Raw genomic sequence first — 20,804 nt, forward strand, 5'->3', positions numbered from 1 at the left:
TGAGGAGTCTTCTGCCGCCGATTCTGGACCTCTTCTTACTTCAGCATCTGCAAGGGGGCCGGCGGCAAGGCTCCGGTGACCATCCAGGCTGTACCTGTGATCGTCCCTCTGGAGCTGATGTCCAGTAGCCAAGAAGCCAATCCATCCTGCACGCAGGTGAGTTCACTTCTTCTCCCCTAAGTCCCTCGTTGCAGTGATCCTGTTGCCAGCAGGACTCACTGTAAAATAAAAAACCTAAGCTAAACTTTCCTAAGCAGCTCTTTAGGAGAGCCACCTAGATTGCACCCTTCTCGGCCGGGCACAAAAATCTAACTGGCTTGGAGGAGGGTCATAGGGGGAGGAGCCAGTGCACACCACCTGATCCTAAAGCTTTACTTTTTGTGCCCTGTCTCCTGCGGAGCCGCTATTCCCCATGGTCCTTTCAGGAACCCCAGCATCCACTAGGACGATAGAGAAAGAAAAGAAAAATCACACACACAGCACAGATCTGATTGTGCGCTCTGATCCGGTCACTTGTGGGACGTAGTCACTAGGTGCAGGGTACAGACTAGTTCGCTCTTCCAGAGGCTTGTCTCCTGTGTCAGCAGCAGCTTCAGCTGAGTAAATGGCAGTGATATTGCCGTGCGCTGGGGTTTTATACCATGGAGAATTCAAATGTGCATGCGGGCGGCAGTTGGTGATGGTAGTTGGTGATGGCCGTGCATCAGCTCTCTGCCCTATACCCCACACCATCATCTCCCCCCTGATATTACACAGTGACATGTGAGAAATGACATGTTAGTGCTGAGGAGTCATTACACCAAGTGGTTTGGGGCATTTACTGCAACCATCTCAGTTCTGCTGCTGAACTGTAATTGGTGCTGCCATCAATTGGCGATCTCTGTGGTGACAGCTGCCAAACATTATACCTATTATCTATCTATCTATCTATCTATCTATCTATCTATCTATCTATCTATCTATCTATCTATCTATCTATCTATCTATCTATCTATCTATCTACACACATAATACAGGGCATTATCTATCTATCTACACACATAATACAGGGCAAGTACAGCATACTCCCAAATGTCTGTAAAGTGGGTTCTTACTTCTTAGTAATGAATGTTGTAGAAAGTAATCTCTGTTGTCACTGAAATAACCAGCACACCACAATGCAAGTGAAATACATGTTTGTGATTGCATTGTGGTATGCTGGTTCTGTGACAACAGAGATCTATATCTATCTATCTATCTATCTATCTATCTATCTATCTATCTATCTATCTATCTATCTATCTATCTATCTATCTATCCTGTGTGTGTGTACACACATATATATATATATATATATATACTAGGTGCTTCATCGCGCCCTACGGGCGCTCTTCACACCGTCGCAAGGGGCTACGCCCCCTTAACCCTTGCATGCCTTTCTGGGGTTCAATATTTGTGTTATATGGAGTATCACCTGCATTCCTTTGTTAGTGGTTAAATATTGCACAATGAAAGGGTGTGCGATGGTGAAGGAGGCGCAGCCCCTTGCGACGGCGTGAACAGCACCTGCAGGGCACAATGTACAGAATGTAGCGGGTGCGGGGGGTACTGCGGATGGTGTCTGTAGATGCTGCGGATGGAGGGGGGCGGAAGTGGGGGTGGGGCCCGGATGGGGAAGGGTTGGGAGGTGCTGCGGGTGGGGGAGGGGCAGAGGAGTGGGGGATGCAGATGGGGGAGGGGTCCGGAGGCACTGCAGGTGGGGGAGGAGCAGGGGTGCCGTGGGTGGGGGAGGGGCAGGTGTGGGGATGTTGCAGATGGGTGAAGGATTCCGGAGGTGCTGTGGGATGGGATGGGAAGGGGCGGGAGTGCCGCTGGTGGGGTAGGGGTCCGCAGGCGCCATGGGTAGGGGAGGGGCAGGTACGGGTGTTGCGGAGGATGGGGAAGGAGGTCCGGAGGTGCTGCAGGTGGTGGAGGGGCAGGTGCGGGGGTGCCATTGGTGGGGGAGGGGTGGGTGAGGGGGGGACCGCGGATGGAGGAGGGTGTCTGCAGATGCTGTGGGTGGAGGGGGGCAGGTGTGGGGGGAGACATATAAGGGGGGTGAATGGTGGAGGGGGCCTGGAGATTGCTGGAGGTGGTGAAGGGGCGGAGGAGTGGAAGCCGCGGGTGGTGTAGGGGGTCTGGAGGCACAGCATGTGGGGGAGGGGTGGAGTGCCGCATGTGGTGGAGGGGAAGGTGCGGAGGTGTGGTGCATTGGGGAGAGGTCTGGAGGTGCTGCGGGTACTGTACCTGCCAAAAAGGTAGTTGGAGGGTATGCAGTAACAGGGCCAGGATAGGGGTGACAGGGTCAGAACAGGGTTGACTGGGCCAGGACAGGGGTGACAGGGTCAGAACAGGGGTGACGGGGCCAGGACAGGGGTAACGGGGCCAGGACACGGGCGACGGGGCCAGGACAGAAATGACAGGGACAGGATAGGGGTGACAGGGCCAGGGTAGGGGCGGCAGGACCAGGACAGGGGTGACAGGGCCAGTATAGGGTTGACAGGGCAAGCACAGGGGTGACAGGGCCAGGATAGGGGTAACAGGGCCAGCATAAGGGTGACAGGGCCAGGATAAGGGTGAAAGGACCAGGATAAGGGTGAAAGGGCCAGGATAAGGGTGGCAGGTCAAGGCCAGGGGTGACAGGGACATGACAGAACACAGGGCACGGGAGAGATTGGTATTAGGGACAGAACAGTGGTGACAGACAGATGTGTCTTACCGGAGTCACTGCTGCTGGCTGCTGCTGATCCACTCCAACCTGTTGGGATCTGCTGCTGGTGGAGACTTGGCATGGCTGACTCTCTTAGGCTGTAGTCCTGCTTCCTCTGCCCGTCCGCATCACTCCCCCCCTCCTCAGTCACACACCGCAGACCTCGCGCAGCTGCCGGGCACTGTGGTAAGGTGAGACTGGGAGTGACTGGTTAGCCCCCAGGAGATGCTGCGGCTGGAGGGAGGAGGGGGTCATAGCATGCACGTGGCGCGGACCTCACGGCTGCTGGGCACTGTGGTAAGGGGAGACTGGGAGTGACTGGTTAGCTCCCAGGAGACGCTGCTGCTGGAGGGAGGAGGGGGTCAGAGCCTGCAAGCAGCGCGGACTTCTGCAGCGCTACCCGCCGGCTAAAGTATGTGAAGGAGCTGGGCGCACCTCACTGCGGGTGGCAGCGCTGCAGCTAGCGGTGGGGTTGCCGGGGCTGGAGATAACAGAGGCAGTACGGAAAGTGCACAGCGGCTGGTGACCCACAAAACTACAGCTAAGAAGCGTGGAGTGCTAGAAAGTGACGCTCCTCCCCGCCAGAGAGACCCTGCTGAGTATGCTGATGTGGGGGGTCAAGTATGGCATACCCCCTCACACACCCCCATACCTCCTAAATGTCCCAATTTTCGCGGGACAGTCCCATTTTTTGGGGTCTGTCCCGCTGTCCCACCCGCGGGTCGCAGTGTCCTGCGGTGGGGGGGCAGTTGGAAAGCTCCTGTACTCGCTGTTCTGCTTAGCAAAGCAGCGGTGAATAGTGGAGACAGAGGGAGAGGGGGCATCAGGGGGTACGGATTAAGGGGGGGTTCCAGCAGCAGAGCCGGATTAAGGGAGGGGGGGCAGGCGGTACGTACCGTTGGCCCCACAGTTTTAGGGGTCCCCCCGGCTCGAGTAGCTCTGTCCCAGCTCAGAAGCTCCCCCAGCAACAACGGCAGCATTGTGCTACAGTCAGCACACGCTGCTGCGTATTGGCAGGTCTGTGGTGTTGCAGGGAGGCAGCAGTCTCCCTGCTTTCTTCTGCCTGTGCGGGTGTGTAGGGGGAGCGACCACCTCCTCTGGATTTAGCCCTAGCTGAGGGGTCAAAATTCCATAAAAAAAAAATATATATATACACCGGAATTTGCATAAGGGGCGTGGCCTCGCGGGGCGCGATTAGGCCACGCCCCCAACCCCACAGCAGGCTCAGCAATGAGATAGGGCTCCCCTGTCTCAAGTGCCCTGGGCCCCCCGGACTCATAATCAGCCCCTGGGGGCATGCCAGCAGCTCACAGAGCGCTGGGCAAGCCCCCTCACTGACCAAAACGGGGGCTCTCCCGTGAAGCCACGCCCCCTTTTCGCCGTGTGTGTGTGTGTGTGTGTGTGTGTGTGTTTGTGTCCCTCCTTCTGCCTGAAGAAAGCTCATGAAGAAAGCTGGGAGGTATGCACCCCTGCCTGTGCCATGTCCATACTATCTGCTTCTGCAGCTGCTCCTAGTGTCCTATAGATTTGGCCAGATCTGTGACTCATTTGACTAACTCCGCCCACTGTTGTGACTCCGCCCAGCGTTAGCAAATGAATCACAAAGTCACAGATCTGGGCTATTATATAGGAGATATATATTCACTGCTCAAAAAAATAAAGGGAACACTAAAATAACACATCCTAGATCTGAATGAATGAAATATTCTTATTAAATACTTTGTTCTTTACATAGTTGAATGTTCTGACAACAAAATCACACAAAAATTATCAATGGAAATCAAATTTATTAACCCATGGAGGTCTGGATTTGGAGTCGCCCTCAAAATTAAAGTGGAAAAACACACTATAGGCTGATCCAACTTTGATGTAATGTCCTTAAAACAAGTCAAAATGAGGCTCAGTAGTGTCTGTGGCCTCCTCGTGCCTGTATGACCTCCCTACAATGCCTGGGCATGCTCCTGATGAGGTGGCGGATGTTCTCCTGAGGGATCTCCTCCCAGACCTGGACTAAAGCATCCGCCAACTCCTGGACAGTCTGTGGTGCAATGTGGCATTGGCGGATGGAGCGAGACATGATGTCCCAGATGTGCTCAATTGGATTCATGTCCGGGGAACGGGCGGGCCAGTCCATAGCATCAATGCCTTTGTCTTGCAGGAACTGCTGACACATTCCAGCCACATGAGGTCTAGCACTGTCTTGCATTAGGAGGAACCCAGGGCCAACCGCACCAGCGTATGGTCTCACAAGGGATCTGAGGATCTCATCTCGGTACCTAATGGCAGTCAGGCTACCTCTGGCAAGCACATGGAGGGCTGTGCAGCCCCCCAAAGAAATGCCACCCCACACCATTATTGACCCACTGCCAAACCGGTCATGCTGGAGGATGTTGCAGGCAGCAGAACGTTGTCCTTGGCGTCTCCAGACTCTGTCACATCTGTCACATGTGCTCAGTGAGAACCTGCTTTCATCTGTGAAGAGCACAGGGCGCCAGTGGCGAATTTGCCAATCTTGGTGTTCTCTGGCAAATGCCAAACGTCCTGCACGGTGTTGGGCTGTAAGCACAAGCCCCACCTGTGGGCGTTGGGCCCTCATACCACCCTCATGGAGTCTGTTTCTGATCATTTGAGTAGACACATGCCATTTGTGGCTTGCTGGAGGTCATTTTGCAGGGCTCTGGAAGTGCTCCTCCTGTTCCTCCTTGCACAAAGGCGGAGGTAGCGGTCCTGCTGCTGGGTTGTTGCCCTCCTATGGCCTCCTTCACGTCTCCTGATGTACTGGCCTGTCTCCTGGTAGCGCCTCCATGCTCTGGACACTACGCTGACAGACACAGCAAACCTTCTTGCCACAGCTCGCATTGATGTGCCATCCTGGATGAGCTGCACTTCCTGAGCCACTTGTGTGGGTTGTAGGGAGGTCATACAGGCACGTGGAGGCCACACACACTACTGAGCCTCATTTTGACTTGTTTTAAGGACATTACATCAAAGTTGGATCAGCCTGTAGTGTGTTTTTCCACTTTAATTTTGAGGGTGACTCCAAATCCAGACTTCCATGGGTTAATAAATTTGATTTCCATTGATAATTTTTGTGTGATTTTGTTGTCAGCACATTCAACTATGTAAAGAACAAAGTATTTAATAAGAATATTTCATTCATTCAGATCTAGGATGTCATTTTAGTGTTCCCTTTATTTTTTTGAGCAGTGTATATATATATATATAGATATTGCTGCGATGCATATGCACGTGTGTACGCAACTCAGCAACCTAGTCGCAACGATGAGCCATCTGGTCAGAATCCCAACAGCGCCATCCCGACCTTCAGAATACCAACATTTTGAATGAAATGAATTAACCCTTCCCCTAACCCTCCCTGGCATACTAACAGTTAGGAAGCCGGCTGTCAGGATTCCAGCGTCGGGCATTCTGACAGGTGTTGGGATTCCTGCGCCGGTATTCTGAACGCCGGCATCCCGTCCACCAGGATGCAAAGTACATCTCTTTAATTGTATGTGTATACATATATATACAGGTATACATAATTTGTATGCTCCTTATTTTGTTCCATCCCCCCATCTGTAAGTTCATTACTGACCTCCCCTCCCCCCTCCATTTGTACTGTATTGTGCTCCAGTGTCTGTCTTTCCTTATTATGCTGATTACTGGTGCAAACCACCCATCGGACTGTAAGATCTGTACTGTCTGTGCAGGGGCACTTTAAGAGAGGAGGGGGCCCAGTGTTCTGCCTCTTCCGTTCGGGCCCCCTCCTCTCTGCTGGCAGGGCTGACAGTCTGAGCACTACAAGGCTCAGACTCTACTGCACATGCGCAGATCTCCGGGAAAATTTTTCCAGAGATTTCTCTACTGCACATGCACATAGGCCCTCATTCCGAGTTGTTCGCTCGCAAGCTGCTTTTAGCAGCTTTGCACACGCTAAGCCGCCGCCTACTGGGAGTGAATCTTAGCTTATCAAAATTGCGAACGAAAGGTTCTCAAAATTGCGAAAAGACTTCTCTGTGCAGTTTCTGAGTAGCTCGAGACTTACTCTGCCAGTGCGATCAGTTCAGTGCTTGTCGTTCCTGGTTTGACGTCACAAACACACCCAGCGTTCGCCCAGACACTCACCCGTTTCTCCAGCCACTCCCGCGTTTTTCCCAGAAACGGTAGCGTTTTCTCCAACACTCCCATAAAACGTCCAGTTTCCGCCCAGAAACACCCACTTCCTGTCAATCACATTACGATCACCAGAACGAAGAAAAAACCTTGTAATGCCGTGAATAAAATACCTAACTGCATAGCAAATTTACTTGGCGCAGTCGCACTGCGGACATTGCGCATGGGCATTAGCGACTAATCGCTCCGTTGCGAGAAAAAAATAACGAGCGAACAACTCAGAATGACCCCCATAATTCTGTCAAAATGCCCACAGCGCCATTTTCACAGTGGTTTAACAGCGCTGCTGACATCGGCGTGGGATTCCGGAGGGGTGAGTCTTAAAAAAAAATGGGTGCAGCATGTGTGGTGTTGGCCCCCCTGGACTCAGGGGACGTGTGTACCGCACACACTGCACCCATTATAAATATGCCAGTGTGTCTGTGGTCCCACAGAACCCACATGGGTTACTTACCTTAAGCTGTTTTCTTGTTTTCCCTCGTAATTGGCATGGTTCCTCTTACAGGCAGCAGCAGCATTACAGCGATGCTGCGGATGCAGACATGTAGTCAGGTGCTGCTTGCTGCTGGAGAGCCAGGATCCAGAAGCCTGGAGGAGGTGCATCAGGATTATGAGGAGCGGCTGTGGGGGCGCCCCTCAGGAGTCTTAGTTACATTTGCCTCCTATGTGTCATAACATGACGTGATGTTACACGTGTTGGCATTGTAAACGCTGGTTTACTTACAGGACTAAAAAGCATATACCTTAAACACACTTGATACACTTTAATATTGAGCCGCTGCGGCCGCGGTAATTAACCTTTCACCTTTATGTTATTCACAAACCTTACGTACACAAAGTCGCACAGTGTACGCACTCTGAGTACGTACGCCTAAAGGGCGTAGTGACTACACAGTTTGCGTACACAGGCCTATACGCTGTTAGCACAATTCAGCAGCCCGAGTGGCTGTAAATACACTTTAATACCTTAGCAGGAAAAGGAAACACGACACCAGTTTGTATTTAAAATGCCGGGTTCCGACACCACAACATATTATTACTGAAAGGGGGTTACAATAACAAAGCAATACAATACAATAGAATAATGGCTACAGTCAATGGTACATACTTGTTTGGTTTTTTCGCCTGCGCTTCCCAGTTTGGTCCTCAGTCATCTGGGTAGATGACCTTTAGAGTCTGTGATAGTGACCTGGCATGCAGCTGGCTCTTTATAGAGTAGATCAAAACATAATACAATAGACACTGTGTGCTCTTCGTCCATTGGTTCGGGGGTGGGACATATCCTGTGCACCGGGGATCATTGGTCAGCTCAAGAAGTGGGCGATGGCTAAGACTTGAGATGTGATTTCTGTTGTTTGCATCTGAGTTCCCGCCCCATGACCAGTTAAACCCATCACATTAATCATACATAAATCTGGCATTATTAATAACTTAATGTGGTAATATATGATAATATTCTTATTCCCACCAGATTAATGTTTACGTGACTCTGAACAATATGATCCCACACATAATATGATTATCTATTTCCATCCTCAAGATATACATATATACACATATATCCATATACTCATACATATATATATATAAATATATATATATAGCAAATGGTATCGGCAGCACACGGTGAAATAACGACACAAGGAGTCAGGATAAACTGCGACGTTTCGATGTGTATTACATCGTCATCAGGCACAAACAATACAATAACTAGACTCTGCTCACCTTATATCCCCACCATGTGTAGCGCTAGCCGCGGCGTCCAGAACCAGGAAGTCTGACGCCCACAAATGACGTCATTTCCCCCCGTCCGTTGCCGTGGTAACCTAAACAATAACAATGTAGTGAAATAAAAACAACAGCAGCACGGAGTTTCACACAGGCACAGTACATAAAAATATACTTTAAGTAGACATCGATACATGAACAATGCTATGTACTTAAATTACTACAAACCAGTGTATTTTGTATATATGAGACACCATAGAAAGAACAGTGCATTTAGATGAATGCGTGCAAACCAAGGTTGTCATTAAGATCACGGGGTGTAAGGGTTCCTAGTCTAAAGATCCAACTAGACTCACATTTAAGTAATTTCAATGAGCGATTGCCCCCCCGCAATGATGGTGGAACATGATCAATGATCATGTATCTGAGATTGGCCATACTGTGACCGGCCTCCGCAAAGTGCCGCGCCACAGGATGGTCACTTCTACCGGAGTCAATAGCAGCGCGAATGGTGGAACGATGTCCCGCCATGCGCTCACGCAATGTTCTATCGGTTTTACCGACATAAACAAGTCCACATGGACATCTGATAATGTACACAATGAATTTGGTAGTGCAAGTCACTTTGTGTCTGATAAAGAACTTCTTTCCACTGTATGGATGACAAAAGCTGTCACCAGCTATAAAATATCGACAAGTGACACAATTGATGCACTTATAGCATCCATTGCGTCGACTCAAAAAATGCTGTGAGCTGGTAGTGTTTGACATATTGGTGATATCTGTCCTTACAACCCAATCCCGAATATTCCGGCCCCGAGTACAAATTCCACTGTAATTACTCATACCACGCTCTAATGCGCAGGACCGCGGAAGCGACCATACGCAAATTGCGAATATGTGCACGCACGGCCGAATACATACGCACGCGGAGGCCATCTATGTGGTGTTTGTACGTAATGTGTGTACTGTAATATTTTCTGACTTCGACTGCATGGAGGAAGCGCTGAGGCACTATGTGGTCCAGCTTGATAGCGGCAGCTGCACCTGATTAGACTCACAGCAGCGGCCAGCGTAGTGTAAAAGGAGGAGGTCGCATGCAGAGACATCCTTCATTTTTTTGCTAGATAAATTCAGTCGTGCCCTTCAGGGGCCGGTGCTCCTAGGCAACTGCCTAAAGCTGCCTAATGGTAGAGCCGGCCCTGCTGGTCATCCACTCAGGCCACTCAGGTGGAAACACCAAGATCTAGGATCCACTAGACCAGCTGATGTTTTTCCTACTCCTTTAGCATTTATATACATCAGTGTACTGCAATCTCACCTTAATATTGTTCACCAACAAGACTGATGCTCAGTTGGGTTACTTGCTGCCATAATGTATTTACCACAAGGTTGTTACACTGAGTTGTATATTCCTATATAACCCTGTTGGTACATCTGTGGGAAATGTATCAAACCTTCAAGAGAGATAAATGAGGAGATGTATCAAACCTTGGAAAGAGATAAAGTGGAGACAGATAAAGTACCAACCAACCAACCAACCATCATTTTTCAAACACAGCCTGTAGCATGGCAGCTAGGAGCTGATTGGTTGGTACTTTACCTCTCTCCATTGTATCACTCTCCATGATTTGATACATATCCCCCAAAGTACCACACAATCAGCTTCAACTGTCACTTCAAAGGCTGTGTTTAAAAAAAACTTATAGGAGCTGATTGGTTGGTACTTCTCCACTGTGTATTGTTTGCTGTTATCTGATTGAGTGTACATCATTCAATTTACTGTTTCTTCAACATTCTTTTATGAACCGAAGGGCTGCCATTGGCTAGATGTTATTTTAGTGGTGACCTATAAACGAGACATCTGTGCGCAAACATCCAAGAACTAATGCTGTTCCTATAACACTATACTTGCATGGTATACGGTCAGCATACCGCTCATTGGGATCCCGGCTGTCACATTACTGACGCCAGGATCCCGAATGGGGCACCATACCGCTGCCAGTATACCGGTGAGGTAGGTGATTCCCCCTCTATGGGTGTCCACGACACCCATAGAGGGAGTATAGAACTTGTGGTGAGTGTAGCTCGCCACCGAGCCCGCAGCGTGGCGAGTGCAGTGAGCCCACAAGGGGCTTCGTTGCGATCACCAATCTGTCGGCATTCCACCGCTCAGGATGCCAATGACGGTATACTGACCTTCGGCATCCCGTGTGGAGGTATACCATACCGATCCCCTATGTATGTCCCTACTATACAGCTGTACTCAAGAGTTTTCCCATTATCTACCTGAATTACACACAGTTTCTGTTCTGGTTTCCTGCTTGAAATAACACTGTCTACAGATATAATGTTGGCACTGATTGAGCAGACAATTACACGGTAAGGACAGACAATAAATCAGCGCGTTTTGCTGTCTCTTCTGAATAAACATGTTGTTTATTTATACGCATGGTAATCCTATACAGAGACCATTAATGCAATGCTGAAAAAAGCTTAAAGGAACAAAATAGCACTTCACTGTACATTAAATATGGGAAAAGCCTGCGTAAAACAGAAGGTATTCCCACGCCCTGCTTTAAATCACATCTTCAAACCTGAAAAAATAGGAAAGTAAAGATTTAGGACCTCATTCAGGTTGGATCGCAAATCGCAATCCAGCCGCAATAATTCCAATGACGATGTAGGCGCATTCCAAGGCGTAGAAGGAGCGTGGCGGGGGCAGCGGCTTCCGAACTGTGCATGGCGGTGGCGTTATCGGGGCAGCTGCGCGATGTCACACGCAGCCGCTCCGATCAAAAGATGGCGGTGGGCCTCCTACCGTCGCAGCCAGGCTGCACTGGCAGACTTCCCTAACTTCTGCGACTGCACATGAATTGCGGGGTGATCGCAATTAGTACGGGTCGCAGATGGAAGGCGGTGGTCAGCATGCTGGGCGGCCTTGCTCTGCTAACGGCGGCCCCTAGCATGCGAGTTAAAGGATTGCAATTTCTGCTAAAAAGCAGATTTTGCAATCCTTACTGAATAGGGTCCTTAATCTTCAATTAAGGAATTGTTGATCTAGCTTTGATTTTATAAAAAAATATTCATCCCAGTGGCGGAGCTTGTGAGTGGTGGGCCCAGGTGCAAATATATAATTCCCCCCCCCCCCCCCTCTCCTCCTCCACCCCAACCCAAGTTCAGAATATGTCACATGGCATTGGGTGACAGGAGAGGCAGAGGGTGACAATGGAAGACAAGGTTGAGGCAGAGGGTGAAAGTGGAATGAAGGGAGAGGCAGAGGGTGACAATGGAAGACAAGGTTGAGGCAGAGGGTGAAAGTGGAATGAAGGGAGAGGCAGAGGGTGACAATGGAAGACAAGGTTGAGGCAGAGGGTGAAAGTGGAATGAAGGGAGAGGCAGAGGGTGACAATGGAAGACAAGGTTGAGGCAGAGGGTGAAAGTGGAATGAAGGGAGAGGCAGAGGGTGACAATGGAAGACAAGGTTGAGGCAGAGGGTGAAAGTGGAATGAAGGGAGAGGCAGAGGGTGACAATGGAAGACAAGGTTGAGGCAGAGGGTGAAAGTGGAATGAAGGGAGAGGCAGAGGGTGACAATGGAAGACAAGGGGAGGCAGAGGGTGAAAGTGTAATGAAGGGAGAGGCAGAGGGTGACAATGGAAGACAAGGGGAGGCAGAGGGTGAAAGTGGAATGAAGGGAGAGGCAGAGGGTGACAATGGAAGACAAGGGGAGGCAGAGGGTGAAAGTGGAATGAAGGGGGAGGCAGAGGGTGACAATGGAAGACAAGGGGAGGCAGAGGGTGAAAGTGGAATGAAGGGAGAGGCAGAGGGTGACAATGGAAGACAAGGGGAGGCAGAGGGTGAAAGTGTAATAAAGGGAGAGGCAGAGGGTGACAATGGAAGACAAGGGGAGGCAGAGGGTGAAAGTGGAATGAAGGGGGAGGCAGAGCATGACAGGGAGAGACAGTGGGTGACAGGGAGACAGAGTGACAGGAGTACAAGCATATGTCCTGTGAGGGGTGGAGAACAAGGGACACATACCTTGGTGGGGGCAGGAACACAAAGATCTCTGCTCTGTCTGTGACCGGGGCACCACCCCATTTTCTTTCCTCAGTTTGGCACTTGGTCAGGCAGACTCAGACAGTACCAGTTACACTGGGTGTGAGCTGCCTTCAATTCACAGACAGCAGTGAATAATGAAATAATGTACAGCTGCCTGTTATTTAGAGGCAGTATGTGACTGTGATCATCTGCGCAGATACAGTAGGTGGCAGAGGAGTCCTTTATCAGTGCGGCACACACAAGGTCAGCCCCGCCTCCATAAGGTAAGGGGCAGGTCCCTCAGACAATGGGGCCCATCCTGCTCTCTGCACAGGCCCATTCATCCTACATTGCTCAAAATGGTCTGTGCGGGTCTAAGGGGATAACTCATTGCTGATCTGGGCAGAAGTGGTCCCCTTAGTCCTCAGGAGCCCCGGTAGTTCCACCTCTGATTCATCCAGATTTCTCTGTTTAAATATACAGTAGAACCCATATTGCATTTGACTTTTTCTACCTTAGTAGTATCTTTCACTAATATATGAAACTTACTTCTATATGTAGGTCTGGTGATGATCCCACCAAAGCATTAAGGTAAGTGTGATGTGATCAGCGGTGCAAGTGGGCGGGTACGGGTGGGTACGGCGCACCCTTAAGAAATTAGCCGTGGGTACGCCGTACCCACCGCTGCCGGGCCGCGGCTCCCTCCCTCCGCTGCTGCTCATACCGCGCTGCATGCGCCTCTCCTGCCCCTCAATGTCTACCTTCAATTCAGCGCTGGCCCGTGAGCCAATCAGAGCTCGCGGACCTGCATCCAAGGCTCCTGATTGGCTGCCAGACCGCGAGCTTTGATTGGCTCACGGATCGGCGCCTAATTGAAGGTAGACACCGTGACCTGCACCGCCGCCGGAGACTGAGGGGCAGGAGAGGCGCACGCTGCGCTCTCCTCCCCTCACACTCAGGAACAAGTAGCAGCGCGGTAAGCAGGAGCGGGGGGGGGGCATGTGTACCTGGCACTGGGGGATATCTGGCACTGTGGGGACATGTGTATCTGGCACTGGGGGCATTTCTGTATCTGGCACTGGGGGCATATCTGGCACTGGGGGCATCTCTGTCTCTGGCACTGTGGGGGCATTTCTGTATCTGGCACTGGGGGCATCTCTGTATCTGGCACTGGGGGCATATCTGGCACTGGGGGCATCTCTGTATCTGGCACTGGGGCATATCTGGCACTGTGGGGACATGTGTATCTGGCACTGGGGGCATTTCTGTATCTGGCACTGGGGGCATATCTGGCACTGGGGGCATCTCTGTATCTGGCACTGGGGGCATATCTGGCACTGGGGGCATCTCTGTATCTGGCACTGTGGGGGCATTTCTGTATCTGGCACTGGGGGCATCTCTGTATCTGGCACTGGGGGCATATCTGGCACTGGGGGCATCTCTGTATCTGGCACTGGGGGCATATCTGGCACTGGGGGCATCTCTGTATCTGGCACTGGGGGCATATCTGGCACTGTGGGGACATGTGTATCTGGCACTGGGGGCATTTCTGTATCTGGCACTGGGGGCATATCTGGCACTGGGGGCATCTCTGTATCTGGCACTGGGGGCATATCTGGCACTGGGGGCATCTCTGTATCTGGCACTGTGGGGGCATTTCTGTATCTGGCACTGGGGGCATCTCTGTATCTGGCACTGGGGGCATATCTGGCACTGGGGGCATCTCTGTATCTGGCACTGGGGCATAGCTGGCACTGGGAGCATATCTGGCACTGTGGGGGCATTTCTGTATCTGGCACTGGGGGGACATGCGTATCTGGCACTGGGGGCATATCTGTATCTGGCACTTGGGGGACATGCGTATCTGGCACTGGGGGCATTTCTGTTTCTGGCACTGGGAACATAACTGGCACTGCGGGCATTTCTGTATCTGGCACTGGGGGTATATCTGGCAGTGTGGGGGCATTTCTGTATCTGGCACTGGGGGGCCAATGTATATCTGACTCAGTTGGGGCATTTGTGTATCTGGCACTGTAAGGCAATTTATATCTGGCACTCTGGGGGCATTTGTGTATTTGGCACTGTGGGGCAATGTGTATCTGACACTGTGGGGCAATGTATATCTGGCACTGTAAGGCAATGTATATCTGGCACTCTGGGGGCATTTGTGTATTTGGCACTGTGGGGCAATGTGTATCTGACACTGTGAGGCATTTGTGTATCTGGCACTGTGGGGCAATGTGTATCTGACACTGTGAGGCAATGTATATCTGGCACTTGGGGGCATTTGTGTATCTGGCACTGTGGGGCAATGTATATCTGGCACTGTGAGGCAATGTATATCTGGCACTCTGGGCGCATTTGTATATCTGGCACTGTGGGGCAATGTGTATTTGGCACTGTGAGGCAATGTATATCTGGCACTCTGGGGGCATTTGTGTATCTGGCACAGTGAGGCAATGTGTATCTGGCACTGTGGGGCAATGTATATCTGGCACTGTGGGGCAATGTAATGTATATCTGGCACTGGGAAGCAACGTGTATCTGGCACTATTGGGGTCATATGTGTATCTGTCCCTCCCCCCATATGTGTACCACGCCCCCATTTTCATTGGCCACACCCCACGTGGCATTTGGCCACACCCATTTTGCGGTGCGCGTGCACACAGTACCTATAAGACATTTTTTCTACTTGCACCACTGGATGTGATGAAGTCTAAAGTAATCAAAATGCACTACAGTGTAAGAATTAAGGGGTATATGTACTAAGCCAGAGGTTCTCAAACTCGGTCCTCGGGAGCCCACACAGTGCATGTTTTGCAGGTAACCCAGCATGTGCACAGGTGTATTAATTACTCACTGACACATTTTAAAAGGTCCACAGGTGGAGCTAATTATTTCACTTACGATTCTGTGAGGAGACCTGCAAAACATGCACTGTGTGGGCCCCCGAGGACCGAGTTTGAGAACCTCTGTACTAAGCCTTGGAGAGAGTTAAAGTGGACAAAGATAAAGTACCAGCCAATCGGCTCCTAACTGTCATTTTTCAAACACAGCGTGTGACATGGTACTACAGTTAGGAGCTGATTTGCTGGCACTTTCCGTCCACTTTATCTTTCTTCAAGGCTTAGGCCCTCATTCCGAGTTGTTCGCTCGCAAGGCGATTTTAGCAGAGTTGCTCACGCTAAGCCGCCGCCTACTGGGAGTGAATCTTAGCATCTTAAAATTGCGAACGATGTATTTGCAATATTGCGATTACACACCTCGTAGCAGTTTCTGAGTAGCTTCAGACTTACTCGGCATCTGCGATCAGTTCAGTGCTTGTCGTTCCTGGTTTGACGTCACAAACACTCCCAGCGTTCGCCCAGACACTCCTCCGTTCCTCCGGCCACTCCTGCGTTTTTTCCGGAAACGGTAGCGTTTTTTCCCACACGCCCATAAAACGGCCTGTTTCCGCCCAGTAACACCCATTTCCTGTCAATCACATTACGATCGCCAGGACGATGAAAAAGCCGTGAGTAAAATTACTAAGTGCATAGCAAATTTACTTGGCGCAGTCGCAGTGCGGACATTGCGCATGCGCATTAAGCGGAAAAACGCTGCGATGCGAAGATTTTTACCGAGCGAACAACTCGGAATGAGGGCCTTAGTATAGTACAAAGGGGGTAATTCCAAGTTGATCGCAGCAGTAAATTTTTTAGCAGTTGGGCAAAACCATGTGCACTGCAGGGGAGGCAGATGTAACATTTGCAGAGAGAGTTAGATTTGGGTGGGGTGTGTTCAATCTGCAATCTAAATTTCAGTGTAAAAATAAAGCAACCAGTATTTACCCTGCACAGAAACAAAATAACCCACCCAAATCTAACTCTCTCTGCACATGTTATATCTGCCCCCCCTGCAGTGCACATGGTTTTGCCCAACTGCTAAAAAATTTCCTGCTGCGATCAACTTGGAATTACCCCCATAGGACCTAATTCAGACCTGATCGCTAGGCTGCGTTTTCATACAGCGGGTACCGCTCAGCGATGGGTCTGTGCGAAGGATCCATTCGCACGGGCGTTCACAAGGAAATTGACAGGAAGAAAGCGTTTATGGGTGTCAACTGACCGTTTTCTGGGAGTGTTTGGAAAAGCGCAGGTGTGTCCAAGCGTTTGCAGGGAGGGTTCCTGACGTCAAATCCGGTCCTGGATAGGCTGAAGTGATCGCAGCGGCTGAGTAAGTCCTGGGCTGCGCAGAGACTGCACAAGATCTGTTTGTACAGCTCTGCTACACAGGCGTTCGCACACTTGCAAAGCGAAAATAAACTCTCCTATGAGTGGCGACTAGCCGACTATGCGAACGCAGGACTGCAAAGCCTGTGAGCAAGGCTATAGCAAGTGCTTGTGAATTCCTTCTGTGTAAATATGGTTGGTCATTCCGAGTTGTTCTCTACATGATTTCGGTCGCAGCGCAGCGTTGAGGCAAAAAAAGGCACTTCTGCGCATGCGCCGCAATGCACACGCGCAAAGTACTATTACAACAAACGAAGTAGTTTCACACAAGGTCTAGCGAAGCTTTTCAATCGCACTGCTGGCTGCAGAATGATTGACATGAAGTGGGCGTGTCTGGGAGTCAACTGACCGTTTTCAGGGAGTGTGTGGAAAAACGCAGGCGTGCCAGATAAAAACGCAGGCGTGGTTGGGGAAACGCAGGCGTGGCTGGCCGAACGTAGGGCGTGTTCGTGACGTCAAATCAGGAAGTGAAAAGTCTGAAGTGATCGCTAGCGCTGAGTAGGTCTGGAGCTACTCTGACACTGCACAAAATTATTTTGTAGCCGCTCTGCAATCCTTTCGTTCGCACTTCTGCTAAGCTAAGATACACTCCCAGAGGGCGGCGGCTTAGCGTTTGCACGGCTGCTAAAAGCAGCTAGCGAGCGAACAACTCGGAATGAGGGCCATGGTGTAGGACTCGCTGCAAGGAAAAGGCTGACTCAGAGGTGTTCCTTATTGCAGCATATGACTGTAAAAAGGAAGGTTTTTTCGAGGCTATGTATCAAAGATCTATTACTGGGGCAGTTGCTCCGATAAGAGGTTGCCCTGGTAAAGATCTTGGCAGTGAAGTGACAGCTGTCACTAGATGAATTGTGTCATCAAGCCATCCAGACCTCTCGCTTCACTCTTGACGTCGGTGGCACCAAGGGGATTGCGGGAGACTTATCTACTCTTCCGGGAGTCCTGGAAAACCAACATATGTTCGGGAGTCTCCCGGAGGTTCAGGGCAAGGAAGTAAGTATGGCTGGCATATATGTTCCTTTAACTGTACATTGACGGAAGATTTAGAAGTAACAGGGGAGATTATAAAACCTTGGAGAGTGATAAAATGGAGAGAGATAACGTACCAACCAATCAGATCCTGACTGTCATGTTCCATCTGTTTGAAAAATGACAACTAGGAGCTGATTGGTAGGTACTTTATCTCTCTCCAAGCGTTGATAAATATCCCCCTATTTCCTCACTGTTTAGAATGAGGGCTTAGAAATTGTACTGTAGGTGACCAATGTTTTGATGGAAGAGTATTTTACATTTATCATTACTATATATAAAATAATGTAGAGCCATATGAATAAATCCATCACGGGGAAGTTGGGGAAGGAGGTAGATAGATTTGTTAGGCTACAGGAAACTGTGCACAGCTGACACGGGCTCACCTGGGACTGCCTGCGCTACAAGCTTCTCACTCTCAGAAACGTTACTTGAGCAGATGATAAATGTCAGATTGTTAGCTGTCTGCGAGGAAGCATCTCCCTTTTCTCGTCAAAAATGAAAAAATGATATAAATCTTATGGCAGCCACTGAAAATAGCAAAGAACACTCATATGTGATCATATTTTATTTTGTACTAGCTGGAGTGCCCGTCGTTGCCCGGGATTTTAAGAATGTCTGTTTACAACACACAGTATAAATAACATTGTAGATAGCTGAATACCCGTGCTTCGCTGCGGGATGAGGATGGTAAATTAGAATGATAGTTGTTCATTTATTTACGTAGGTTGGAGATCTAGTATATAGGCATATCTTGCTTACCTGACACACTTTGTGTAGTGGCCGGACCAATTTTTGGTCCCCCAAGGGACCCTGCTCTTCCCACTATGTGGCTTCCTACTGCCTCCATTCCCCTCCTCACATCATGTCAGTGTCCCTGTGAAATTATTGATTTTTTTAGTTTCTTATATAGCTTAGCACATTATGTATCTCCTGATATACTCTGTGCTGCTGGGGGACCCTGCTACTTCCACTATATAACTCTCAGTGTGTGGGTTTGTGCTACCTGCATTCCCCTCCTCACATCATGTCACTGGCCCATATCACTGACATATCATGCATGTCCTGATGTAGTCTGTGCTGCTGGCCCACCCCTAGGGGTGCTAGGGGTGTGTTACCCCCACAGTGTTTGTTCCCAGAGTGTAAGTAAGTCATATGTGTAGCAAGTTTGGTGTAAATTGCTCCAGGCATTAAAGGGTTATGCTGTCTGCTGAAATACTCTGTGCTGCTGTCCCACCCCTAGGGGTGCTAGGGGTGTCTTACCCCCACAGTGTTTGTTCCCAGCTTGTAAGTAATATGTGTACCAAGTTTGTTATAAATTTTATCCCAACCCCCACCCCTGACTGGCCTGAACTTTGCCCTGGTGCACACAGAGACTGAGAGACACTCACATTCTGAAGAGCAGGCTCAGGCAGGATGATGGCCGGGACGACTACTGTCCTCCTCTCCGAGTCCTCCAGCGGTCGAAAACGTCAGGGCCGGGCAGCAGAGCAGAGCACACACTTGAAATTAGCACGCCGGGAGCCGGGACTTGGAGGACAGCCGACAGCGCAGCCACTCTGCCAGGGTGGGAAGGAAGGGAGGGAGGGCAAGGCAGTCGGCTTATGACAGTGACAGTGGGTGGGCTGGGCTGTGTGCGGCCGCGCCACCCATCCAGGAAGAAGCCGCACAGCTGACAGGCAGCTGTGTGTGAGTGTGACCGGCGGGCGGCGGCAGCGCAGCGGGACTCGGGAGGGGGTGAATCAATGCTGTTAGGGCAGCGCGAGCGATGCAGCCAGGAGGAGGTTATCCGATCATCGCTGTATCAGTGTGCTACTGCAGCAGCACACAGACAGCGATGATCGGCGTGACATGCGGGGGGGGTGCCGGACATTAGGGGGTGCCTGTGCGCACCAGGCACCCTCGTGCGCACGCCTATGGGTACTATTGAGTGGCCATGCCCCTTTTTTTGGCACACGGGCCTACCCTATTTCAAATATGGGGGGGGCACCAGTCCTTTACTTTGCCATGGGCGCTCGGACCCCTAAATACACCCCTGCTTCCTCCTTACAAGTCACACCCTCTTTCTTATACATACACATTTTACAAGTGTCATACCCAGAATTAAAACCCACAACCTATTACACTGTAGTGTAAACAGACTCCTTACTGATGAAGCTATTTGCTCCTGTAGCAGGAAGCAGCAGAATTCTTACTATACAGTATGTAGTTACTTCTCTGACAGTTACAAGTATGAATTCTCATGCTGCCTGTACAGGAGCAAATCGCTCCATCAGTCATGTGCCTGCTTCCAGTGTAATAGGTTGTGGGTTCTAATCCTGGGTATGACACTAGTAAACAGTGGCGTCATGAGGGAGGTGTGGGGGGTGCGGCCCACACTCACACCAGTACCCTCAACCCATCCACTGACATGACCAGGTCCGCGCACCATGACTGCGACCACACCCCCTCCTCCCTAGCACCAAGTGGCAGCGCAGCACACAGGCCCGCACACCCGCCAGCACAACACCGCCATGGCCGGGTCCGGACACCATAGACAGAGCCGGCCGGAATGGCCAGGGGCATTCCAAACCTAGGGTCAGCCTGGGGCACCTGCATGGCAGCTCTGGCTACCGTGATCGGAGCTCCGATCGGGCAGTTCAGTATGCAGCCGGCAGCAGGGTGTATGTATGTGGACGGGTGAGGGGGGGGAGCCGTGGTCTGTCAGCCACATCCGCCCTCTCTGATTATCCGGCATAGCGGCTGGCTGTGGGATGCCTGCAGAGCACAAGCGTATGCGTCCCGGACTACGGTCGCTCTGCTCTATCAAGCAGCCACCGTTGAGTCTGTGACT

General features: G+C 50.6%; 1 long non-coding RNA gene across 1 annotated transcript in view; it reads right to left on the minus strand.

Moving 5' to 3' along the window:
• LOC134957103 (uncharacterized) overlaps window positions 1-20,804 on the minus strand; it is a 304,559-nt gene that overhangs the window by 78,283 nt on the left and 205,472 nt on the right. Inside the window, exon 4 of the long non-coding RNA XR_010186462.1 lies at window positions 8,630-8,730. This is a non-coding gene — a long non-coding RNA (uncharacterized LOC134957103). The remainder of the gene's footprint in view (window positions 1-8,629; window positions 8,731-20,804) is intronic.

Source organism: Pseudophryne corroboree, chromosome 9, assembly GCF_028390025.1.
Source record: "Pseudophryne corroboree isolate aPseCor3 chromosome 9, aPseCor3.hap2, whole genome shotgun sequence".
Classification (NCBI taxonomy): domain Eukaryota; kingdom Metazoa; phylum Chordata; class Amphibia; order Anura; family Myobatrachidae; genus Pseudophryne; species Pseudophryne corroboree.